Below are 22,245 nucleotides of genomic sequence, written 5' to 3' on the forward strand. Positions count from 1 at the left end.
TTTTCTTGCAATTCAGCCGTTGAATCTTGGTAAAAAGTCATGATTTGGTAGATTTCGTGCTCTTCTTGGCGAATTCAAGATAGAAAACAACGGAAATCGGCGAGAAATCGTTGTTTTGCATCGAAATATGCAGTTTTCTCTAAGAATTTTGACGATTTCGTGCAGAATTCTGCTGTTTACTTGCAATTCGGCCGTTGAATCTTGGTAAAAAGTCATGATTTTGTAGATTTCGTGCTCTTCTTTGCGAATTCAAGATAGAAAACAACGAAGATCAGCGAGAAATCGTCGTTTTGCATCGAAATATGCGGTTTTCTCTAAGAATTTTGATGATTTCGTGCAGAATTCTGCTGTTTTCTTGCAATTCAGCCGTTGAATCTTGGTAAAAAGTCATGATTTTTTAGATTTCGTGCTCTTCTTAGCAAATTCATGCCAGAAAACAACGAAAATCGGCGAGAAATCGTCGTTTTGCATCGAAATATGCGGTTTTCTGTAAGAATTTTGATGATTTCGTGCAGAATTCTGCTGTTTTCTTGCAATTCAGCTGTTGAATCTTGGTAAAAAGTCATGATTTTGTAGATCTCGTGCTCTTCTTTGCGAATTCAAGCGAGAAAACATCGAAAATCGGCGAGAAATCGTCGTTTTGCATCGAAATATGCGGTTTTCTGTAAGAATTTTGATGATTTCGTGCAGAATTCTGCTGTTTTCTTGCAATTCAGCCGTTGAATCTAGGTAAAAAGTATTGATTTTATAGATTTCGTGCTCTTCTTGGCGAATTCAAGATAGAAAACAACGAAAATCGGCGAGAAATCGTTGTTTTGCATCGAAATATGCGGTTTTCTGTAAGAATTTTGGTGGTTTCGTGCAGAATTCTGCTGTTTTCTTGCAATTCAGCCGTTGAATCTAGGTAAAAAGTCATGATTTTGTAAATTTCTTGCTCTTCTTGGCGAATTCAAGATAGAAAACAACGAAAATCGGCGAGAAATCGTTGTTTTGCAACGAAATATGCAGTTTTCTCTAAGAATTTTGATGATTTCGTGCAGAATTCTGCTGTTTTCTTGCAATTCAGCCGTTGAATCTTGGTAAAAAGTCATGATTTTGTAGATTTCGTGCTCTTATTTGCAAATTCAAGCCAGAAAACAACGAAAATCGGCGAGAAATAATCGTTTTGCATCGAAATATGCGGTTTTCTGTAAGAATTTTGATGATTTTGTGCAGAATTCTGCTGTTTTCTTGCAATTCAGCCGTTGAATCTTGGTAAAAAGTCATGATTTTGTAGATTTCGTGCTCTTCTTTGCGAATTCAAGCCAGAAAACCACGAAAATCGGCGAGAAATCGTCTTTTTGCATCGAAATATGCGGTTTTCTCTGAGTTTTGATGATTTCGTGCAGAATTCTGCTGTTTTCTTGCAATTCAGCCGTTGAATCTTGGTAAAAAGTGATGATTTTGTAGATTTCGTGCTCTTCTTTGCGAATTCAAGCCAGAAAACAACGAAAATCGGCGAGAAATCGTCGATTTGCATCGAAATATGCGGTTTTCTCTAAGAATTTTGACGATTTCGTGCAGAATTCTGCTGTTTTCTTGCAATTCAGCCGTTGAATCTTGGTAAAAAGTCATGATTTTGTAGATTTCGTGCTCTTCTTGGCGAATTCAAGATAGAAAACAACGAAAATCGGCGAGAAATCGTTGTTTTGCATCGAAATATGCAGTTTTCTCTAAGAATTTTGACGATTTCGTGCAGAATTCTGCTGTTTACTTGCAATTCGGCCGTTGAATCTTGGTAAAAAGTCATGATTTTGTAGATTTCGTGCTCTTCTTTGCGAATTCAAGATAGAAAACAACGAAAATCAGCGAGAAATCGTCGTTTTGCATCGAAATATGCGGTTTTCTCTAAGAATTTTGATGATTTCGTGCAGAATTCTGCTGTTTTCTTGCAATTCAGCCGTTGAATCTTGGTAAAAAGTCATGATTTTTTAGATTTCGTGCTCTTCTTAGCAAATTCATGCCAGAAAACAACGAAAATCGGCGAGAAATCGTCGTTTTGCATCGAAATATGCGGTTTTCTGTAAGAATTTTGATGATTTCGTGCAGAATTCTGCTGTTTTCTTGCAATTCAGCTGTTGAATCTTGGTAAAAAGTCATGATTTTGTAGATCTCGTGCTCTTCTTTGCGAATTCAAGCGAGAAAACATCGAAAATCGGCGAGAAATCGTCGTTTTGCATCGAAATATGCGGTTTTCTGTAAGAATTTTGATGATTTCGTGCAGAATTCTGCTGTTTTCTTGCAATTCAGCCGTTGAATCTAGGTAAAAAGTATTGATTTTATAGATTTCGTGCTCTTCTTGGCGAATTCAAGATAGAAAACAACGAAAATCGGCGAGAAATCGTTGTTTTGCATCGAAATATGCGGTTTTCTGTAAGAATTTTGATGATTTTGTGCAGAATTCTGCTGTTTTCTTGCAATTCAGCCGTTGAATCTTGGTAAAAAGTCATGATTTTGTAGATTTCGTGCTCTTCTTTGCGAATTCAAGCCAGAAAACCACGAAAATCGGCGAGAAATCGTCTTTTTGCATCGAAATATGCGGTTTTCTCTGAGTTTTGATGATTTCGTGCAGAATTCTGCTGTTTTCTTGCAATTCAGCCGTTGAATCTTGGTAAAAAGTGATGATTTTGTAGATTTCGTGCTCTTCTTTGCGAATTCAAGCCAGAAAACAACGAAAATCGGCGAGAAATCGTCGTTTTGCATCGAAATATGCGGTTTTCTCTAAGAATTTTGACGATTTCGTGCAGAATTCTGCTGTTTTCTTGCAATTCAGCCGTTGAATCTTGGTAAAAAGTCATGATTTGGTAGATTTCGTGCTCTTCTTGGCGAATTCAAGATAGAAAACAACGAAAATCGGCGAGAAATCGTTGTTTTGCATCGAAATATGCAGTTTTCTCTAAGAATTTTGACGATTTCGTGCAGAATTCTGCTGTTTACTTGCAATTCGGCCGTTGAATCTTGGTAAAAAGTCATGATTTGTAGATTTCGTGCTCTTCTTTGCGAATTCAAGATAGAAAACAACGAAAATCAGCGAGAAATCGTCGTTTTGCATCGAAATATGCGGTTTTCTCTAAGAATTTTGATGATTTCGTGCAGAATTCTGCTGTTTTCTTGCAATTCAGCCGTTGAATCTTGGTAAAAAGTCATGATTTTTTAGATTTCGTGCTCTTCTTAGCAAATTCATGCCAGAAAACAACGAAAATCGGCGAGAAATCGTCGTTTTGCATCGAAATATGCGGTTTTCTGTAAGAATTATGATGATTTCGTGCAGAATTCTGCTGTTTTCTTGCAATTCAGCCGTTGAATCTTGGTAAAAAGTCATGATTTTGTAGATTTCGTGCTCTTATTTGCAAATTCAAGCCAGAAAACAACGAAAATCGGCGAGAAATAATCGTTTTGCATCGAAATATGCGGTTTTCTGTAAGAATTTTGATGATTTTGTGCAGAATTCTGCTGTTTTCTTGCAATTCAGCCGTTGAATCTTGGTAAAAAGTCATGATTTTGTAGATTTCGTGCTCTTCTTTGCGAATTCAAGCCAGAAAACCACGAAAATCGGCGAGAAATCGTCTTTTTGCATCGAAATATGCGGTTTTCTCTGAGTTTTGATGATTTCGTGCAGAATTCTGCTGTTTTCTTGCAATTCAGCCGTTGAATCTTGGTAAAAAGTGATGATTTTGTAGATTTCGTGCTCTTCTTTGCGAATTCAAGCCAGAAAACAACGAAAATCGGCGAGAAATCGTCGTTTTGCATCGAAATATGCGGTTTTCTCTAAGAATTTTGACGATTTCGTGCAGAATTCTGCTGTTTTCTTGCAATTCAGCCGTTGAATCTTGGTAAAAAGTCATGATTTGGTAGATTTCGTGCTCTTCTTGGCGAATTCAAGATAGAAAACAACGAAAATCGGCGAGAAATCGTTGTTTTGCATCGAAATATGCAGTTTTCTCTAAGAATTTTGACGATTTCGTGCAGAATTCTGCTGTTTACTTGCAATTCGGCCGTTGAATCTTGGTAAAAAGTCATGATTTTGTAGATTTCGTGCTCTTCTTTGCGAATTCAAGATAGAAAACAACGAAAATCAGCGAGAAATCGTCGTTTTGCATCGAAATATGCGGTTTTCTCTAAGAATTTTGATGATTTCGTGCAGAATTCTGCTGTTTTCTTGCAATTCAGCCGTTGAATCTTGGTAAAAAGTCATGATTTTTTAGATTTCGTGCTCTTCTTAGCAAATTCATGCCAGAAAACAACGAAAATCGGCGAGAAATCGTCGTTTTGCATCGAAATATGCGGTTTTCTGTAAGAATTTTGATGATTTCGTGCAGAATTCTGCTGTTTTCTTGCAATTCAGCTGTTGAATCTTGGTAAAAAGTCATGATTTTGTAGATCTCGTGCTCTTCTTTGCAAATTCAAGCGAGAAAACATCGAAAATCGGCGAGAAATCGTCGTTTTGCATCGAAATATGCGGTTTTCTGTAAGAATTTTGATGATTTCGTGCAGAATTCTGCTGTTTTCTTGCAATTCAGCCGTTGAATCTAGGTAAAAAGTATTGATTTTATAGATTTCGTGCTCTTCTTGGCGAATTCAAGATAGAAAACAACGAAAATCGGCGAGAAATCGTTGTTTTGCATCGAAATATGCGGTTTTCTGTAAGAATTTTGGTGGTTTCGTGCAGAATTCTGCTGTTTTCTTGCAATTCAGCCGTTGAATCTAGGTAAAAAGTCATGATTTTGTAAATTTCTTGCTCTTCTTGGCGAATTCAAGATAGAAAACAACGAAAATCGGCGAGAAATCGTTGTTTTGCATCGAAATATGCAGTTTTCTCTAAGAATTTTGATGATTTCGTGCAGAATTCTGCTGTTTTCTTGCAATTCAGCCGTTGAATCTTGGTAAAAAGTCATGATTTTGTAGATTTCGTGCTCTTATTTGCAAATTCAAGCCAGAAAACAACGAAAATCGGCGAGAAATAATCGTTTTGCATCGAAATATGCGGTTTTCTGTAAGAATTTTGATGATTTTGTGCAGAATTCTGCTGTTTTCTTGCAATTCAGCCGTTGAATCTTGGTAAAAAGTCATGATTTTGTAGATTTCGTGCTCTTCTTTGCGAATTCAAGCCAGAAAACCACGAAAATCGGCGAGAAATCGTCTTTTTGCATCGAAATATGCGGTTTTCTCTGAGTTTTGATGATTTCGTGCAGAATTCTGCTGTTTTCTTGCAATTCAGCCGTTGAATCTTGGTAAAAAGTGATGATTTTGTAGATTTCGTGCTCTTCTTTGCGAATTCAAGCCAGAAAACAACGAAAATCGGCGAGAAATCGTCGATTTGCATCGAAATATGCGGTTTTTTCTAAGAATTTTGACGATTTCGTGCAGAATTCTGCTGTTTTCTTGCAATTCAGCCGTTGAATCTTGGTAAAAAGTCATGATTTTGTAGATTTCGTGCTCTTCTTGGCGAATTCAAGATAGAAAACAACGAAAATCGGCGAGAAATCGTTGTTTTGCATCGAAATATGCAGTTTTCTCTAAGAATTTTGACGATTTCGTGCAGAATTCTGCTGTTTACTTGCAATTCGGCCGTTGAATCTTGGTAAAAAGTCATGATTTTGTAGATTTCGTGCTCTTCTTTGCGAATTCAAGATAGAAAACAACGAAAATCAGCGAGAAATCGTCGTTTTGCATCGAAATATGCGGTTTTCTCTAAGAATTTTGATGATTTCGTGCAGAATTCTGCTGTTTTCTTGCAATTCAGCCGTTGAATCTTGGTAAAAAGTCATGATTTTTTAGATTTCGTGCTCTTCTTAGCAAATTCATGCCAGAAAACAACGAAAATCGGCGAGAAATCGTCGTTTTGCATCGAAATATGCGGTTTTCTGTAAGAATTTTGATGATTTCGTGCAGAATTCTGCTGTTTTCTTGCAATTCAGCTGTTGAATCTTGGTAAAAAGTCATGATTTTGTAGATCTCGTGCTCTTCTTTGCGAATTCAAGCGAGAAAACATCGAAAATCGGCGAGAAATCGTCGTTTTGCATCGAAATATGCGGTTTTCTGTAAGAATTTTGATGATTTCGTGCAGAATTCTGCTGTTTTCTTGCAATTCAGCCGTTGAATCTAGGTAGAAAGTATTGATTTTATAGATTTCGTGCTCTTCTTGGCGAATTCAAGATAGAAAACAACGAAAATCGGCGAGAAATCGTTGTTTTGCATCGAAATATGCGGTTTTCTGTAAGAATTTTGATGGTTTCGTGCAGAATTCTGCTGTTTTCTTGCAATTCAGCCGTTGAATCAAGGTAAAAAGTCATGATTTTGTAAATTTCTTGCTCTTCTTGGCGAATTCAAGATAGAAAACAACGAAAATCGGCGAGAAATCGTTGTTTTGCATCGAAATATGCAGTTTTCTCTAAGAATTTTGATGATTTCGTGCAGAATTCTGCTGTTTTCTTGCAATTCAGCCGATGAATCTTGGTAAAAAGTCATGATTTTGTAGATTTCGTGCTCTTCTTTGCAAATTCATGCCAGAAAACAACGAAAATCGGCGAGAAATCGTCGTTTTGCATCGAAATATGCGGTTTTCTGTAAGAATTTTGATGATTTCGTGCAGAATTCTGCTGTTTTCTTGCAATTCAGCCGTTGAATCTTGGTAAAAAGTCATGATTTTGTAGATTTCGTGCTCTTCTTTGCGAATTCATGCCAGAAAACAACGAAAATTGGCGAGAAATCGTCGTTTTGCATCGAAATATGCGGTTTTCTGTAAGAATTTTGATGATTTCGTGCAGAATTCTGCTGTTTTCTTGCAATTCAGCCTTTGAATCTTGGTAAAAAGTCATGATTTTGTAGATCTCGTGCTCTTCTTTGCGAATTCAAGCCAGAAAACAACGAAAATCGGCGAGAAATCGTCGTTTTGCATCGAAATATGCGGTTTTCTGTAAGAATTTTGATGATTTCGTGCAGAATTCTGCTGTTTTCTTGCAATTCAGCGGTTGAATCTTGGTAAAAAGTCATGATTTTGTAGATTTCGTGCTCTTCTTTGCGAATTCAAGCCAGAAAACAACGAAAATCGGCGAGAAATCGTCGTTTTGCATCGAAATATGCGGTTTTCTCTAAGAATTTTGACGATTTCGTGCAGAATTCTGCTGTTTACTTGCATTTCAGCCGTTGAATCTTAGTAAAAAGTCATGATTTTGTAGATTTCGTGCTCTTCTTTGCGAATTCAAGATAGAAAACAACGAAAATCAGCGAGAAATCGTCGTTTTGCATCGAAATATGCGGTTTTCTCTAAGAATTTTGATGATTTCGTGCAGAATTCTGCTGTTTTCTTGCAATTCAGCCGTTGAATCTTGGTAAAAAGTCATGATTTTGTAGATTTCGTGCTCTTATTTGCAAATTCAAGCCAGAAAACAACGAAAATCGGCGAGAAATAATCGTTTTGCATCGAAATATGCGGTTTTCTGTAAGAATTTTGATGATTTTGTGCAGAATTCTGCTGTTTTCTTGCAATTCAGCCGTTGAATCTTGGTAAAAAGTCATGATTTTGTAGATTTCGTGCTCTTCTTTGCGAATTCAAGCCAGAAAACCACGAAAATCGGCGAGAAATCGTCTTTTTGCATCGAAATATGCGGTTTTCTCTGAGTTTTGATGATTTCGTGCAGAATTCTGCTGTTTTCTTGCAATTCAGCCGTTGAATCTTGGTAAAAAGTCATGATTTGGTAGATTTCGTGCTCTTCTTGGCGAATTCAAGATAGAAAACAACGAAAATCGGCGAGAAATCGTTGTTTTGCATCGAAATATGCAGTTTTCTCTAAGAATTTTGACGATTTCGTGCAGAATTCTGCTGTTTACTTGCAATTCGGCCGTTGAATCTTGGTAAAAAGTCATGATTTTGTAGATTTCGTGCTCTTCTTTGCGAATTCAAGATAGAAAACAACGAAAATCAGCGAGAAATCGTCGTTTTGCATCGAAATATGCGGTTTTCTCTAAGAATTTTGATGATTTCGTGCAGAATTCTGCTGTTTTCTTGCAATTCAGCCGTTGAATCTTGGTAAAAAGTCATGATTTTTTAGATTTCGTGCTCTTCTTAGCAAATTCATGCCAGAAAACAACGAAAATCGGCGAGAAATCGTCGTTTTGCATCGAAATATGCGGTTTTCTGTAAGAATTTTGATGATTTCGTGCAGAATTCTGCTGTTTTCTTGCAATTCAGCTGTTGAATCTTGGTAAAAAGTCATGATTTTGTAGATCTCGTGCTCTTCTTTGCGAATTCAAGCGAGAAAACATCGAAAATCGGCGAGAAATCGTCGTTTTGCATCGAAATATGCGGTTTTCTGTAAGAATTTTGATGATTTCGTGCAGAATTCTGCTGTTTTCTTGCAATTCAGCCGTTGAATCTAGGTAAAAAGTATTGATTTTATAGATTTCGTGCTCTTTTTGGCGAATTCAAGATAGAAAACAACGAAAATCGGCGAGAAATCGTTGTTTTGCATCGAAATATGCGGTTTTTTGTAAGAATTTTGATGGTTTCGTGCAGAATTCTGCTGTTTTCTTGCAATTCAGCCGTTGAATCTAGGTAAAAAGTCATGATTTTGTAAATTTCTTGCTCTTCTTGGCGAATTCAAGATAGAAAACAACGAAAATCGGCGAGAAATCGTTGTTTTGCATCGAAATATGCAGTTTTCTCTAAGAATTTTGATGATTTCGTGCAGAATTCTGCTGTTTTCTTGCAATTCAGCCGTTGAATCTTGGTAAAAAGTCATGATTTTGTAGATTTCGTGCTCTTATTTGCAAATTCAAGCCAGAAAACAACGAAAATCGGCGAGAAATAATCGTTTTGCATCGAAATATGCGGTTTTCTGTAAGAATTTTGATGATTTTGTGCAGAATTCTGCTGTTTTCTTGCAATTCAGCCGTTGAATCTTGGTAAAAAGTCATGATTTTGTAGATTTCGTGCTCTTCTTTGCGAATTCAAGCCAGAAAACCACGAAAATCGGCGAGAAATCGTCTTTTTGCATCGAAATATGCGGTTTTCTCTGAGTTTTGATGATTTCGTGCAGAATTCTGCTGTTTTCTTGCAATTCAGCCGTTGAATCTTGGTAAAAAGTGATGATTTTGTAGATTTCGTGCTCTTCTTTGCGAATTCAAGCCAGAAAACAACGAAAATCGGCGAGAAATCGTCGTTTTGCATCGAAATATGCGGTTTTCTCTAAGAATTTTGACGATTTCGTGCAGAATTCTGCTGTTTTCTTGCAATTCAGCCGTTGAATCTTGGTAAAAAGTCATGATTTTGTAGATTTCGTGCTCTTCTTGGCGAATTCAAGATAGAAAACAACGAAAATCGGCGAGAAATCGTTGTTTTGCATCGAAATATGCAGTTTTCTCTAAGAATTTTGACGATTTCGTGCAGAATTCTGCTGTTTACTTGCAATTCGGCCGTTGAATCTTGGTAAAAAGTCATGATTTTGTAGATTTCGTGCTCTTCTTTGCGAATTCAAGATAGAAAACAACGAAAATCAGCGAGAAATCGTCGTTTTGCATCGAAATATGCGGTTTTCTCTAAGAATTTTGATGATTTCGTGCAGAATTCTGCTGTTTTCTTGCAATTCAGCCGTTGAATCTTGGTAAAAAGTCATGATTTTTTAGATTTCGTCATGCCAGAAAACAACGAAAATCGGCGAGAAATCGTCGTTTTGCATCGAAATATGCGGTTTTCTGTAAGAATTTTGATGATTTCGTGCAGAATTCTGCTGTTTTCTTGCAATTCAGCTGTTGAATCTTGGTAAAATGTCATGATTTTGTAGATCTCGTGCTCTTCTTTGCGAATTCAAGCGAGAAAACATCGAAAATCGGCGAGAAATCGTCGTTTTGCATCGAAATATGCGGTTTTCTGTAAGAATTTTGATGATTTCGTGCAGAATTCTGCTGTTTTCTTGCAATTCAGCCGTTGAATCTAGGTAAAAAGTATTGATTTTATAGATTTCGTGCTCTTCTTGGCGAATTCAAGATAGAAAACAACGAAAATCGGCGAGAAATCGTTGTTTTGCATCGAAATATGCGGTTTTCTGTAAGAATTTTGCTGGTTTCGTGCAGAATTCTGCTGTTTTCTTGCAATTCAGCCGTTGAATCTAGGTAAAAAGTCATGATTTTGTAAATTTCTTGCTCTTCTTGGCGAATTCAAGATAGAAAACAACGAAAATCGGCGAGAAATCGTTGTTTTGCATCGAAATATGCAGTTTTCTCTAAGAATTTTGATGATTTCGTGCAGAATTCTGCTGTTTTCTTGCAATTCGGCCGTTGAATCTTGGTAAAAAGTCATGATTTTGTAGATTTCGTGCTCTTCTTTGCGAATTCAAGCCAGAAAACAACGAAAATCGGCGAGAAATCGTTGTTTTGCATCGAAATATGCGGTTTTCTGTAAGAATTTTGATGATTTCGTGCAGAATTCTGCTGTTTTCTTGCAATTCAGCCGTTGAATCTTGGTAAAAAGTCATGATTTTGTAGATTTCGTGCTCTTCTTTGCGAATTCAAGCCAGAAAACAACGAAAATCGGCGAGAAATCGTCGATTTGCATCGAAAAATGCGGTTTTCTGTAAGAATTTTGATGATTTCGTGCAGAATTCTGCTGTTTTCTTGCAATTCAGCCGTTGAATCTTGGTAAAAAGTCATGATTTTGTAGATTTCGTGCTCTTATTTGCAAATTCAAGCCAGAAAACAACGAAAATCGGCGAGAAATAATCGTTTTGCATCGAAATATGCGGTTTTCTGTAAGAATTTTGATGATTTTGTGCAGAATTCTGCTGTTTTCTTGCAATTCAGCCGTTGAATCTTGGTAAAAAGTCATGATTTTGTAGATTTCGTGCTCTTCTTTGCGAATTCAAGCCAGAAAACCACGAAAATCGGCGAGAAATCGTCTTTTTGCATCGAAATATGCGGTTTTCTCTGAGTTTTGATGGTTTCGTGCAGAATTCTGCTGTTTTCTTGCAATTCAGCCGTTGAATCTTGGTAAAAAGTGATGATTTTGTAGATTTCGTGCTCTTCTTTGCGAATTCAAGCCAGAAAACAACGAAAATCGGCGAGAAATCGTCGTTTTGCATCGAAATATGCGGTTTTCTCTAAGAATTTTGACGATTTCGTGCAGAATTCTGCTGTTTTCTTGCAATTCAGCCGTTGAATCTTGGTAAAAAGTCATGATTTTGTAGATTTCGTGCTCTTCTTGGCGAATTCAAGATAGAAAACAACGAAAATCGGCGAGAAATCGTTGTTTTGCATCGAAATATGCAGTTTTCTCTAAGAATTTTGACGATTTCGTGCAGAATTCTGCTGTTTACTTGCAATTCGGCCGTTGAATCTTGGTAAAAAGTCATGATTTTGTAGATTTCGTGCTCTTCTTTGCGAATTCAAGATAGAAAACAACGAAAATCAGCGAGAAATCGTCGTTTTGCATCGAAATATGCGGTTTTCTCTAAGAATTTTGATGATTTCGTGCAGAATTCTGCTGTTTTCTTGCAATTCAGCCGTTGAATCTTGGTAAAAAGTCATGATTTTTTAGATTTCGTGCTCTTCTTAGCAAATTCATGCCAGAAAACAACGAAAATCGGCGAGAAATCGTCGTTTTGCATCGAAATATGCGGTTTTCTGTAAGAATTTTGATGATTTCGTGCAGAATTCTGCTGTTTTCTTGCAATTCAGCTGTTGAATCTTGGTAAAATGTCATGATTTTGTAGATCTCGTGCTCTTCTTTGCGAATTCAAGCGAGAAAACATCGAAAATCGGCGAGAAATCGTCGTTTTGCATCGAAATATGCGGTTTTCTGTAAGAATTTTGATGATTTCGTGCAGAATTCTGCTGTTTTCTTGCAATTCAGCCGTTGAATCTAGGTAAAAAGTATTGATTTTATAGATTTCGTGCTCTTCTTGGCGAATTCAAGATAGAAAACAACGAAAATCGGCGAGAAATCGTTGTTTTGCATCGAAATATGCGGTTTTCTGTAAGAATTTTGCTGGTTTCGTGCAGAATTCTGCTGTTTTCTTGCAATTCAGCCGTTGAATCTAGGTAAAAAGTCATGATTTTGTAAATTTCTTGCTCTTCTTGGCGAATTCAAGATAGAAAACAACGAAAATCGGCGAGAAATCGTTGTTTTGCATCGAAATATGCAGTTTTCTCTAAGAATTTTGATGATTTCGTGCAGAATTCTGCTGTTTTCTTGCAATTCGGCCGTTGAATCTTGGTAAAAAGTCATGATTTTGTAGATTTCGTGCTCTTCTTTGCGAATTCAAGCCAGAAAACAACGAAAATCGGCGAGAAATCGTTGTTTTGCATCGAAATATGCGGTTTTCTGTAAGAATTTTGATGATTTCGTGCAGAATTCTGCTGTTTTCTTGCAATTCAGCCGTTGAATCTTGGTAAAAAGTCATGATTTTGTAGATTTCGTGCTCTTCTTTGCGAATTCAAGCCAGAAAACAACGAAAATCGGCGAGAAATCGTCGATTTGCATCGAAAAATGCGGTTTTCTGTAAGAATTTTGATGATTTCGTGCAGAATTCTGCGGTTTTCTTGCAATTCAGCCGTTGAATCTTAGTAAAAAGTCATGATTTTGTAGATTTCGTGCTCTTCTTTGCGAATTCAAGCCAGAAAACAACGAAAATCGACGAGAAATCGTCGTTTTGCATCGAAATATGCTATTTTTTGTAAGAATTTTGATGATTTCGTGCAGAATTCTGCTGTTTTCTTGCAATTCAGCCGTTGAATCTTGGTTAAAAGTCATGATTTTGTAGATTTCGTGTTCTTCTTTGCGAATTCAAGCCAGAAAACAACGAAAATCGGCGAGAAATAATCGTCTTGCATCGAAATATGCGGTTTTCTGTAAAAATTTTGATGATTTTGTGCAGAATTCTGCTGTTTTCTTGCAATTCAGCCGTTGAATTTTGGTAAAAAGTCATGATTTTGTAGATTTCGTGCTCTTCTTTGCAAATTCAAGCCAGAAAACAACGAAAATCGGCGAGAAATCGTCGTTTTGCATCGAAATATGCGGTTTTCTCTAAGAATTTTGACGATTTCGTGCAGAATTCTGCTGTTTTCTTGCAATTCAGCCATTGAATCTTGGTAAAAAGTCATGATTTTGTAGATTTTGTGCTCTTCTTTGCGAATTCAAGATAGAAAACAACGAAAATCGGCGAGAAATCGTTGTTTTGCATCGAAATATGCAGTTTTCTCTAAGAATTTTGACGATTTCGTGCAGAATTCTGCTGTTTACTTGCAATTCGGCCGTTGAATCTTGGTAAAAAGTCATGATTTTGTAGATTTCGTGCTCTTCTTTGCGAATTCAAGATAGAAAACAACGAAAATCAGCGAGAAATCGTCGTTTTGCATCGAAATATGCGGTTTTCTCTAAGAATTTTGACGATTTCGTGCAGAATTCTGCTGTTTTCTTGCAATTCAGCCGTTGAATCTTGGTAAAAAGTCATGATTTTGTAGATTTCGTGCTCTTCTTGGCGAATTCAAGATAGAAAACAACGAAAAGCGGCGAGAAATCGTTGTTTTGCATCGAAATATGCAGTTTTCGCTAAGAATTTTGATGATTTCGTGCAGAATTCTGCTGTTTTCTTGCAATTCAGCCGTTGAATCTTGGTAAAAGTCATGATTTTGTAGATTTCGTGCTCTTCTTTGCGAATTCAAGCCAGAAAACAACGAAAATCGGCGAGAAATCGTCGTTTTGCATCGAAATATGCAGTTTTCTCTAAGAATTTTGATGATTTCGTGCAGAATTCTGCTGTTTTCTTGCAATTCAGCCGTTGAATCTTGGTAAAAAGTCATGATTTTGTAGATTTCGTGCTCTTCTTTGCGAATTCAAGCCAGAAAACAACGAAAATCGGCGAGAAATCGTCGTTTTGCATCGAAATATGCGGTTTTCTGTAAGAATTTTGATGATTTCGTGCAGAAGTCTGCTGTTTTCTTGCAATTCAGCCGTAGAATCTTGGTAAAAAGTGTTGATTTTGTAGATTTCGTGCTCTTCTTTGCGAATTCAAGCCAGAAAACAACGAAAATCGGCGAGAAATCGTTGTTTTGCATCGAAATATGCGGTTTTCTGTAAGAATTTTGATAATTTCGTGCAGAATTCTGCGGTTTTCTTGCAATTCAGCTGTTGAATCTTGGTAAAAAGTCATGATTTTGTAGATTTCGTGCTCTTCTTGGCGAATTCAAGATAGAAAACAACGAAAATCGGCGAGAAATCGTTGTTTTGCATCGAAATATGCGGTTTTCTGTAAGAATTTTGATGATTTCGTGCAGAATTCTGCTGTTTTCTTGCAATTCAGCCGTTGAATCTTGGTAAAAAGTCATGATTTTGTAGATTTCGTGCTCTTCTTTGCGAATTCAAGCCAGAAAACAACGAAAATCGGCGGGAAATAATCGTTTTGCATCGAAATATGCGGTTTTCTGTAAGAATTTTGATGATTTCGTGCAAAATTCTGCTGTTTTCTTGCAATTCAGCCGTTGAATCTTGGTAAAATGTCATGATTTTGTAGATTTCGTGCTCTTCTTTGCGAATTCAAGCCAGAAAACCACGAAAATCGGCAAAAAATCGTCGTTTTGCATCGAAATATGCGGTTTTCTCTAAGAATTTTGATGATTTCGTGCAGAATTCTGCTGTTTTCTTGCAATTCAGCCGTTGAATCTTGGTAAAAAGTAATGATTTTGTTGATTTCGTGCGCTTCTTTGCGAATTCAAGCCAGAAAACAACGAAAATCGGCGAGAAATCGTCGTTTTGCATCGAAATATGCGGTAAAACTGCATATTTCGATGCAAAACAACGATTTCTCGCCGATTTTCGTTGTTTTCTATCTTGAATTCGCCAAGAAGAGCACAAAATCTACAAAATCATGACTTTTTATCTAGATTCAACGGCTGAATTGCAAGAAAACAGCAGAATTCTGCACGAAATCATCAAAATTCTTACAGAAAACCGCATATTTCGATGCAAAACAACGATTTCTCGCCGATTTTCGTTGTTTTCTGGCTTGAATTCGCAAACAAAAGCACGAAATCTACAAAATCATGACTTTTTACCAAGATTCAACGGCTGAATTGCAAGAAAACAGCAGAATTCTGCACGAAATCATCAAAATTCTTACAGAAAACCGCATATTTCGATGCAAAACGACGATTTCTCGCCGATTTTCGTTGTTTTCTGGCTGGAATTCGCAAAGAAGAGCACGAAATCTACAAAATCATCACTTTTTACCAAGATTCTACGGCTGAATTGCAAGAAAACAGCAGAATTCTGCACGAAATCATGAAAATTCTTACAGAAAACCGCATATTTCGATGCCAAACGACGATTTCTCGCCGATTTTCGTTGTTTTCTGGCTTGAATTCGCAAACAAGAGCACGAAATAATCTACAAAATCATGACTTTTTACCAAGATTCAACGGCTGAATTGCAAGAAAACAGCAGAATTCTGCACGAAATCATCAAAATTCTTACAGAAAACCGCATATTTCGATGCAAAACGACGATTTCTCGCCAATTTTCGTTGTTTTCTGGCATGAATTCGCAAAGAAGAGCACGAAATCTACAAAATCATGACTTTTTACCAAGATTCAACGGCTGAATTGCAAGAAAACAGCAGAATTCTGCACGAAATCGTCAAAATTCTTACAGAAAACCGCATTTTTCGATGCAAAACGACGATTTCTCGCCGATTTTCGTTGTTTTCTGGCTTGAATTCGCAAAGAAGAGCCCGAAATCTACAAAATCATGACTTTTTACCAAGATTCAACGGCTGAATTGCAAGAAAACAGCAGAATTCAGCACGAAATCATCAAAATTCTTACAGAAAACCGCATTTTTCGATGCAAAACGACGATTTCTCGCCGATTTTCGTTGTTTTCTGGCTTGAATTTGCAAAGAAGAGCACGAAATCTACAAAATCATGACTTTTTACCAAGATTCAACGGCTGAATTGCAAGAAAACAGCAGAATTCTGCACGAAATCATCAAAATTCTTACAGAAAACCGCGTATTTCGATGCAAAACAACGATTTCTCGCCGATTTTCGTTGTTTTCTGGCCTGAATTCGCAAAGAAGAGCACGAAATCTACAAAATCATGACTTTTTACCAAGATTCAACGGCTGAATTGCAAGAAAACAGCAGAATTCTGCACGAAATCATCAAAATTCTTACAGAAAACCGCATATTTCGATGCAAAACAACGATTTCTCGCCGATTTTCGTTGTTTTCTGGCTTGAATTCGCAAAGAAGAGCACAAAATCTACAAAATCATCACTTTTTACCAAGATTCTACGGCTGAATTGCAAGAAAATAGCAGAATTCTGCACGAAATCATCAAAATTCTTACAGAAAACCGCATATTTCGATGCAAAACGACGATTTCTCGCCGATTTTCGTTGTTTTCTGGCTTGAATTCGCAAAGAAGAGCACGAAATCTACAAAATCATGACTTTTTACCAAGATTCAACGGCTGAATTGCAAGAAAACATCAGAATTCTGCACGAAATCATCAAAATTCTTATAGAAAACCGCATTTTTCGATGCAAAATGATTATTTCTCGCCGATTTTAGTTGTTTTCTGGCTTGAATTCGCAAAGAAGAGCACGAAATCTACAAAATCATGACTTTTTACCAAGATTCAACGGCTTACTTGCAAGAAAACAGCAGAATTCTGCACGAAATCATCAAAATTCTTACAGAAAACCGCATATTTCGATGCAAAACGACGATTTCTCGCCGATTTTCGTTGTTTTCTGGCTTGAATTCGCAAAGAAGAGCACGAAATCTACAAAATCATGACTTTTTACCAAGATTCAACGGCTGAATTGCAAGAAAACAGCAGAATTCTGCACGAAATCATCAAAATTCTTACAGAAAACCGCATTTTTCGATGCAAAACGACGATTTCTCGCCGATTTTCGTTGTTTTGTGGCTTGAATTCGCAAAGAAGAGCACGAAATCTACAAAATCATGACTTTTTACCAAGATTCAACGGCTGAATTGCAAGAAAACAGCAGAATTCAGCACGAAATCATCAAAATTCTCACAGAAAACCGCATATTTCGATGCAAAACAACGATTTCTCGCCGATTTTCGTTGTTTTCTGGCTTGAATTCGCAAAGAAGAGCACGAAATCTACAAAATCATGACTTTTTACCAAGATTCAACGGCTGAATTGCAAGAAAACAGCAGAATTCTGCACGAAATCATCAAAATTCTTACAGAAAACCGCATTTTTCGATGCAAAACGACGATTTCTCGCCGATTTTCGTTGTTTTGTGGCTTGAATTCGCAAAGAAGAGCACGAAATCTACAAAATCATGACTTTTTACCAAGATTCAACGGCTGAATTGCAAGAAAACAGCAGAATTCAGCACGAAATCATCAAAATTCTTACAGAAAACCGCATATTTCGATGCAAAACAACGATTTCTCGCCGATTTTCGTTGTTTTCTGGCTTGAATTCGCAAAGAAGAGCACGAAATCTACAAAATCATGACTTTTTACCAAGATTCAACGGCTGAATTGCAAGAAAACAGCAGAATTCTGCACGAAATCATCAAAATTCTTACAGAAAACCGCATATTTCGATGCAGAACAACGATTTCTCGCCGATTTTCGTTGTTTTCTGGCTTGAATTCGCAAAGAAGAGCACGAAATCTACAAAATCATCACTTTTTACCAAGATTCTACGGCTGAATTGCAAGAAAACAGCAGAATTCTGCACGAAATCATCAAAATTCTTAGAGAAAACTGCATATTTCGATGCAAAACGACGATTTCTCGCCGATTTTCGTTGTTTTCTGGCTTGAATTCGCAAAGAAGAGCACGAAATCTACAAAATCATGACTTTTTACCAAGATTCAACGGCTGAATTGCAAGAAAACAGCAGAATTCTGCACGAAATCATCAAAATTCTTACAGAAAACCGCATTTTTCGATGCAAAACGACGATTTCTCGCCGATTTTCGTTGTTTTGTGGCTTGAATTCGCAAAGAAGAGCACGAAATCTACAAAATCATGACTTTTTACCAAGATTCAACGGCTGAATTGCAAGAAAACAGCAGAATTCAGCACGAAATCATCAAAATTCTTACAGAAAACCGCATATTTCGATGCAAAACAACGATTTCTCGCCGATTTTCGTTGTTTTCTGGCTTGAATTCGCAAAGAAGAGCACGAAATCTACAAAATCATGACTTTTTACCAAGATTCAACGGCTGAATTGCAAGAAAACAGCAGAATTCTGCACGAAATCATCAAAATTCTTACAGAAAACCGCATTTTTCGATGCAAAACGACGATTTCTCGCCGATTTTCGTTGTTTTGTGGCTTGAATTCGCAAAGAAGAGCACGAAATCTACAAAATCATGACTTTTTACCAAGATTCAACGGCTGAATTGCAAGAAAACAGCAGAATTCAGCACGAAATCATCAAAATTCTTACAGAAAACCGCATATTTCGATGCAAAACAACGATTTCTCGCCGATTTTCGTTGTTTTCTGGCTTGAATTCGCAAAGAAGAGCACGAAATCTACAAAATCATGACTTTTTACCAAGATTCAACGGCTGAATTGCAAGAAAACAGCAGAATTCTGCACGAAATCATCAAAATTCTTACAGAAAACCGCATTTTTCGATGCAAAACGACGATTTCTCGCCGATTTTCGTTGTTTTCTGGCATGAATTCGCAAAGAAGAGCACGAAATCTACAAAATCATGACTTTTTACCAAGATTCAACGGTTGAATTGCAAGAAAACAGCAGAATTCTGCACGAAATCGTCAAAATTCTTAGAGAAAACCGCATATTTCGATGCAAAACGACGATTTCTCGCCGATTTTCGTTGTTTTCTGGCTTGAATTTGCAAAAAAGAGCACGAAATCTACAAAATCATGACTTTTTACCAAGATTCAACGGCTGAATTGCAAGAAAACAGCAGAATTCTGCACGAAATCATCAAAATTCTTACAGAAAACCGCATATTTCGATGCAAAACGACGATTTCTCGCCGATTTTCGTTGTTTTCTGGCTTGAATTCGCAAAGAAGAGCACGAAATTTACAAAATCATCACTTTTTACCAAGATTCTACGGCTGAATTGCAAGAAAACAGCAGAATTCTGCACGAAATCATGAAAATTCTTACAGAAAACCGCATATTTTGATGCAAAACGACGATTTCTCGCCGATTTTCGTTGTTTTCTGGCTTGAATTCGCAAAGAAGAGCACGAAATCTACAAAATCATGACTTTTTACCAAGATTCAACGGCTGAATTGCAAGAAAACAGCAGAATTCTGCACGAAATCATCAAAATTCTTACAGAAAACCGCATTTTTCGATGCAAAACGACGATTTCTCGCCGATTTTCGTTGTTTTCTGGCTTGAATTTGCAAAGAAGAGCACGAAATCTACAAAATCATGACTTTTTACCAAGATTCAACGGCTGAATTGCAAGAAAACATCAGAATTCTGCACGAAATCATCAAAATTCTTACAGAAAACCGCATTTTTCGATGCAAAACGACGATTTCTCGCCGATTTTCGTTGTTTTCTGGCTTGAATTCGCAAAGAAGAGCACGAAATCTACAAAATCATGACTTTTTACCAAGATTCAACGGCTGAATTGCAAGAAAACAGCAGAATTCTGCACGAAATCATCAAAATTCTTACAGAAATCCGCATTTTTCGATGCAAAACGACGATTTCTCGCCGATTTTCGTTGTTTTCTGGCTTGAATTTGCAAAGAAGAGCACGAAATCTACAAAATCATGACTTTTTACCAAGATTCAACGGCTGAATTGCAAGAAAACAGCAGAATTCTGCACGAAATCATCAAAATTCTTACAGAAAACCGCATATTTCGATGCAAAACAACGATTTCTCGCCGATTTTCGTTGTTTTCTGGCCTGAATTCGCAAAGAAGAGCACGAAATCTACAAAATCATGACTTTTTACCAAGATTCAACGGCTGAATTGCAAGAAAACAGCAGAATTCTGCACGAAATCATCAAAATTCTTACAGAAAACCGCATATTTCGATGCAAAACAACGATTTCTCGCCGTTTTTCGTTGTTTTCTGGCTTGAATTCGCAAAGAAGAGCACAAAATCTACAAAATCATCACTTTTTACCAAGATCCTACGGCTGAATTGCAAGAAAACAGCAGAATTCAGCACGAAATCATCAAAATTCTTACAGAAAACCGCATATTTCGATGCAAAACGACGATTTCTCGCCGATTTTCGTTGTTTTCTGGCTTGAATTCGCAAAGAAGAGCACGAAATCTACAAAATCATGACTTTTTACCAAGATTCAACGGCTGAATTGCAAGAAAACAGCAGAATTCTGCACGAAATCATCAAAATTCTTAGAGAAAACCGCATTTTTCGATGCAAAATGATTATTTCTCGCCGATTTTCGTTGTTTTCTGGCTTGAATTCGCAAAGAAGAGCACGAAATCTACAAAATCATGACTTTTTACCAAGATTCAACGGCTTACTTGCAAGAAAACAGCAGAATTCTGCACGAAATCATCAAAATTCTTACAGAAAACTGCATAATTCGATGCAAAACGACGATTTCTCGCCGATTTTCGTTGTTTTCTGGCTTGAATTCGCAAAGAAGAGCACGAAATCTACAAAATCATGACTTTTTACCAAGATTCAAAGGCTGAATTGCAAGAAAACAGCAGAATTCAGCACGAAATCATCAAAATTCTTACAGCAAACCGCATATTTCGATGCAAAACAACGATTTCTCGCCGATTTTCGTTGTTTTCTGGCTTGAATTCGCAAAGAAGAGCACGAAATCTACAAAATCATGACTTTTTACCAAGATTCAACGGCTGAATTGCAAGAAAACAGCAGAATTCTGCACGAAATCATCAAAATTCTTACAGAAAACCGCATATTTCGATGCAAAACAACGATTTCTCGCCGATTTTCGTTGTTTTCTGGCTTGAATTCGCAAAGAAGAGCACGAAATCTACAAAATCATCACTTTTTACCAAGATTCTACGGCTGAATTGCAAGAAAACAGCAGAATTCTGCACGAAATCATCAAAATTCTTAGAGAAAACTGCATATTTCGATGCAAAACAACGATTTCTCGCCGATTTTCGTTGTTTTCTATCTTGAATTCGCCAAGAAGAGCACGAAATCTACAAAATCATGACTTTTTACCTAGATTCAACGGCTGAATTGCAAGAAAACAGCAAAATTCTGCACGAAATCATCAAAATTCTCACAGAAAACCGCATATTTCGATGCAAAACAACGATTTCTCGCCGATTTTCGTTGTTTTCTATCTTGAATTCGCCAAGAAGAGCACGAAATCTACAAAATCATGACTTTTTACATAGATTCAACGGCTGAATTGCAAGAAAACAGCAGAATTCTGCACGAAATCCTCAAAATTCTTACAGAAAACCGCATATTTCGATGCAAAACGACGATTTCTCGCCGATTTTCGTTGTTTTCTGGCTTGAATTCGCAAAGAAGAGCACGAAATCTACAAAATCATGACTTTTTACCAAGATTCAACGGCTGAATTGCAAGAAAACAGCAGAATTCTGCACGAAATCATGAAAATTCTTACAGAAAACCGCATATTTCGATGCCAAACGACGATTTCTCGCCGATTCTCGTTGTTTTCTGGCTTGAATTCGCAAACAAGAGCACGAAATCTACAAAATCATGACTTTTTACCAAGATTCAACGGCTGAATTGCAAGAAAACAGCAGAATTCTGCACGAAATCATCAAAATTCTTACAGAAAACCGCATATTTCGATGCAAAACGACGATTTCTCGCCGATTTTCGTTGTTTTCTGGCATGAATTCGCAAAGAAGAGCACGAAATCTACAAAATCATGACTTTTTACCAAGATTCAACGGCTGAATTGCAAAAAAACAGCAGAATTCTGCACGAAATCGTCAAAATTCTTAGAGAAAACCGCATATTTCGATGCAAAACGACGATTTCTCGCCGATTTTCGTTGTTTTCTGGCTTGAATTCGCAAAAAAGAGCACGAAATCTACAAAATCATGACTTTTTACCAAGATTCAACGGCTGAATTGCAAGAAAACAGCAGAATTCTGCACGAAATCATCAAAATTCTTACAGAAAACCGCATATTTCGATGCAAAACGACGATTTCTCGCCGATTTTCGTTGTTTTCTGGCTTGAATTCGCAAAGAAGAGCACGAAATTTACA

Source organism: Gnatocerus cornutus, chromosome 4, assembly GCF_029298725.1.
Source record: "Gnatocerus cornutus isolate USDA-ARS CGAHR chromosome 4, icGnaCorn1.1, whole genome shotgun sequence".
Lineage (NCBI taxonomy): Eukaryota > Metazoa > Arthropoda > Insecta > Coleoptera > Tenebrionidae > Gnatocerus > Gnatocerus cornutus.